The sequence below is a fragment of the Cannabis sativa genome, chromosome 5 (assembly GCF_029168945.1).
Source record: "Cannabis sativa cultivar Pink pepper isolate KNU-18-1 chromosome 5, ASM2916894v1, whole genome shotgun sequence".
Taxonomy (NCBI): domain Eukaryota; kingdom Viridiplantae; phylum Streptophyta; class Magnoliopsida; order Rosales; family Cannabaceae; genus Cannabis; species Cannabis sativa.
The window spans coordinates 22,693,534-22,698,522 of record NC_083605.1 but is presented as its reverse complement, the minus strand read 5'-3'; the positions used below and the strand labels follow the sequence as shown (position 1 = coordinate 22,698,522).

The window sequence follows — 4,989 nt, the reverse complement described above, 5'->3', positions numbered from 1 at the left end:
TTTTCTTGCAATATTTTCTTGATTTATTTCAGGAATCCTATGTGTATGCGCCGTCAAGGACAAGCAGTCATATTACCAGTTGATCCTGAAATCGAGAAAACTTGCAGGAGGAATCGAAAGAACAAAAGGCAAGAAAGAGTTTCAGCAACTGCTGAAACATCAGAAATCATGGCTGCCAATGTGAACAATAATGTTGGGAACAATGTTGTAAATAACGGCAATAATGGTGGTGCCGTGGAAGACCAAGCTAATGGCCGTAGCTTGAGAGATTACATTCTCCCTACTCTGACGGGAGTGCAGTCATGTATCAGGCCACCGGCAGTGGATGCGAATAACTTTGAGATCAAACCTGCCATACTTCAAATGGTGCAGTCTTCAGTTCAGTTTGGTGGCCTCCCTTCTGAAGATCCTAATCTGCATCTCTCGAACTTCATGGAACTTTGTGAGACTTTTAAAGTCAATGGAGTTAGTGATGATGCCATTCGTTTGAGACTGTTTCCATTCTCACTTAGAGAAAGAGCCAAGAGTTGGTTAATCTCCTTGCCACCAAATTCCATAGCAACATGGACAGACTTAGCAACTAAATTTCTGTCTAAGTTCTTTCCCCCAGCAAAGTCTGCTAAGCTGCGAGGAGAGATCAACAATTTCTGTCAACAAGAGAATGAGTCTCTCTATGAGTCTTGGGAGAGGTTCAAGGACTTAATCAGAAAGTGTCCTCATCATGGTATTGAGAAGTGGATGCTGGTTCATAATTTCTATAACGGGTTGGTTGGTAACACTAGAACTCTAATAGATGCGGCGGTGGCGGAGCCTTTATGAGAAAGAGTGCTAATGAGGCGTATGATCTATTGGAGGAGATGGCTCTAAACAACCAGCAGTGGCCAACTGAAAGGAGTCAATCTAAGAAGGTAGCTGGTGTGTTAGAGGTTGATGCCATTACAAAGCTGACAGCTCAGGTTGAGGCCCTAACAAAGCTGATCGCAGTGCAAGCCAAACAAGCTCAAGTGGTTTGTGAGATATGTGGAGGTCCCCATCACTTTTCTGAGTGTCAGGCAGATGTGGATGATTTGCCAATGGATCAAGCAAAAGCCATTGGAAACTATTCCCAAAACAATAATTATGGGCACAACCAACAGGGGTTCTACGAGCAGAGAAACCAGCCCCAACAAAACCAACAACAGCTGCAACAACAAAGTTCTAGTGGAGGCTCCATTATCCAAGCTGATTTATTGCTCCAATTCATGATGGAAACTAGAGCCTCTATTAAAACTCTAGAAACTAAAATGGAACAATTGGCTACTCAAGTGGAAAAACAAGCTCAAGGAAATTCGCCTAGCACTAATGATGCAAAAGGAAGAGAACAATGTAAAGCAATTTCCTTAAGGAGTGGAAAGAAATATGATGGGCCTGAGATGATACAACCAGTGGATGAAGAGATTAAAGATCAAACAGCACCAACTCAAGCATCATCAGATAAGAAGATTACTGATAGTCCAGCACCACCACAACAGTCTCCACCAATCAATATTGATCATCATGTGAAAATACCCTATCCTCAAAGACTCCGAAAGACCAATCTAGACAAGCAGTTCACAAAATTTCTAGAGGTCTTCAAAAGATTACACATCAACATTCCTTTTGCCGAAGCCTTGGAACAAATGCCCCGTTATGTGAAGTTCATGAAGGAGATATTGTCTAAGAAGAGAAAATTGGAGGACTATGAAACAGTGGCATTAACTGAGGAGTGTAGCGCCATTTTGCAAAAGAAACTACCGCCCAAGCTTAAAGATCCGGGTAGTTTCAATATTCCATGCTCTATAGGGGGTTCGGTGGAAACTAAAGCTCTATGTGATCTGGGAGCAAGCATTAATCTAATGCCCTTGTCTGTCTTCAAAAGGCTAGGATTGGGAAAACCAAAGCCCACAACAGTGACTTTACAACTAGCGGATCGTTCTTTGACTCATCCTCGTGGGATAATTGAAGATGTACTGGTGAAGGTTGGTAAGTTTATCTTCCCTGCTGATTTCCTAATTCTTGATATGGAGGAAGATTCAACTATTCCCATTATTTTGGGAAGACCATTCTTAGCCACAGGCCGAGCATTAATAGATGTTCAAAAGGGAGAGTTAAAGTTGAGAGTGCAAGATGAAGAGGTCAATTTTAATGTTTTTGCCCCAACCGACATTCCTACCTGTTGCAAGATTGAGATGGTGAAGGGTTCTTTTGTTAAAGCTGATAAGAAGAAAGCAAAGCCTAAAGAGCGACTTCGAACGATTCGGCGTCATTGGAAAAGATTGATGTGTGGTAGTTCTGAAGGTGAGCTTACTCTTGTGCGAAACTCTGAAATCAACACGATTGGTGGCAAATTTTCTTCATTTAGTACGAGGGCTCTTTTGGATGAAAAGGGTCCGCCCAACCCCTTCTGATGGGGGTTCAGGTAAGTCCTTCTCACCTTGAGTATAATAGAACATTGGGGACAATGTCATAATTAGTTTGGGGGGAGCGACTTAAAATTTTTAAAATTCTGCATTTTAATTTTCTGTTTTAGTTAAGGAATGGCAATAAGCTTGACGATAGTTGTATACTGCTGATTAGTGTGATGTGTTCTGAAATTGTAAAATAACTGTGTGCTTGATTCTGTTAACTCTTTGGATTAGTTTGGATGCTTAGAAACATGTGTTTATCTGCTAATATTCAATCTGTGAAAATTGTTATAATTGTTTTACTATGGTTTGTGGTAAGATTGACAGGATAGCTTAGAACTTGCATGTTTATTCTTTTGAGACGAAATCCTTGATAGTGTTCAATTGGAATATGACTTAGGCATTTGTTGGATAGTTTGAGCCTTTCAAGCCTACCGTAATAAGATGTATCCCTAGTTAACCTTTTGAGCCTAAACCTAGTATGTTTTTCCCCCATCGATTTGAAAAATTGCAACCACACTATTAATTTTTTTTCTTCACCCTGTTATCCATGATATCATAAGCGACATAATTAGTCTGGGGGAGGAGAAACATTTAGTGTGAGGAAATAGTGAGAGTGAAAAAAAAAAAACTTGTAAGATTGAGAAGAGGAAAATTGTGTAATTCAATGTCACTGAAAGACAAAATGAAATATGATGAAGAGAAAAAAAACACAATAAAAAGTAAAAATATGTGTGAAAAAAAAAGAAAGAAATTTCAGTGATGTTGAAAAATAATAGAGATGTCTTCTATCAATCTTGGAAAATTCGGGAACATTATGGGATCTTAGAAAAAGAAAAGTAAGAAGCTTGTGGGTTCTGTTGTGTGCTTATGATATCTTGAGCCAAAAATTGTCTTTTGCCTATCCCTGAATATCTGAGCCATATTACCTAAAGCCTTGAAAAGACCTAAGGATTCCAAAGAATGTTGTCAACATTAGTGGAGAAAGGTAAGCATGCAAGCTTATGAATTATCGGGCTGTGGAACTGTTGGAAAGAGTAAAGCTTTTATAACAATGTTTCACATTTGAATAAATTTCTGCAGATATACATAGTGTTATAAACTGAGCATCTAAATTAATTGTTAGAGTTGGTAGAATTGAAATTCTAGTTTGCGCAATAGAAGAGTACAACACATGAGGCAGTAGTATTATGATTATCAGATAGCGTAGTTAGTAGTTAGTTTTTTTTATCTTACTCGAGGGCGAGTAAGAGTCTAGTTTGGGGGAGTTTGTTAGGCTAAAATTAGTCGAAGATTCGTGTCATATTTCGGTTAGTTTTCACTCTTTGTTTCTAGTTTTAGGGCTATATTACGCTTGATTCTCTTGTTTCAGGTCCTCGGGCATTTAAAGAAAGTATGTACAAGAATTGAGGCGAAATGGCGAAAGAATCGAGAAGAAAATCCAAAATTTGTGTCGCTGCCAGTTCCAGTCGCGACTAGGAATTTGCCAGTCGCGACGGGACTTGGCAGAGACATCTCCAAGAATTCGAACTGCACCCCAGTCGCGACTGGGGCTTTGCCAGTCGCGACGGGCACCCAGTGACGGGATTTTTGGGCAGTTTCGTAATTTCACGAATTTTAAAGATGAGAATTGGTTTAAATAGCAAGGTTTCGTGAAAATTAGGGATTATTCAGAATTGGAACCCTAGAAACAAAGGAGGAGGCTAGAAGAGCGGCTTGTGGCGACCCGGATCAATTGCTTCAACTAGTTCTTTCTCTTCTCTTTAATTTTTCTATGTTCTTTTCTATTTCAATGTTAATTATGGATTTGATTATGGATGTTTTGAACTAAACTCCTATTTAGGGAGAATGATGAATGTTGTTTAAGTTTTCCTAGTTAATGAATAATTGCCATTCCTCCATCTTGATTGTGAATACTATTCATATTTGTGTTTAATTTCCATGTGCAAGATTGATCACCTTTTACATGTTTTATGATCTCAATTCGAAATCTGAAAAGTGAGAATTGAGAATGCTAAAATTGGATAGTCTAGGTTTTGATGTGAAACGAAAGTATTTACATAGCCTTTGTGACATTTAGATTATTGCTTAATGCTGATTTCATGTTAGTTTAATTAAGAGATTAATTAGAGAGCATGAGATTTAGAACCTAGAAGATCTGAAAAGAGCTAGGTTAATTTATAATCTGTCATTCACTTCAAGAGAAGGATAGCAATTAGACATTAACATTGGTAACTTAACAACAGGATTCGTCTCCCTATTTTCTTATCTTGATTAATATTCACTTGTTTCTTTAAGTTTCTTGAATTTCTTTCTTCCTTTTTCAATCATAAATACTTTTGATTTGCCAAATAGAATTATAAGTATAGTTTAGTAGTAATTAATCCAATTCCCTGTGGTTCGACCTCACTTGCGTGAGTATACTACTTGATTGCGTGCACTTGCGTAGTAATTAATAATTTTCGCAACAATATTGAAGATTTTTTTTTTCAAATCATTGATCTTATTTGATATTTAATTTAATTTGATAAAAATAATTCAAATAAACCTAGATATTTTAAATTAG

General features: G+C 37.8%; 1 non-coding gene across 1 annotated transcript; it reads right to left on the bottom strand.

The window, feature by feature from the left end:
• Positions 1-621: 621 nt before the first annotated feature.
• LOC133038616 (small nucleolar RNA R71) lies at positions 622-728 on the bottom strand. The gene has a single exon (XR_009688115.1). It is a non-coding gene; the product is annotated as a small nucleolar RNA R71 (small nucleolar RNA).
• Between the last annotated feature and the right edge of the window lie 4,261 nt (positions 729-4,989).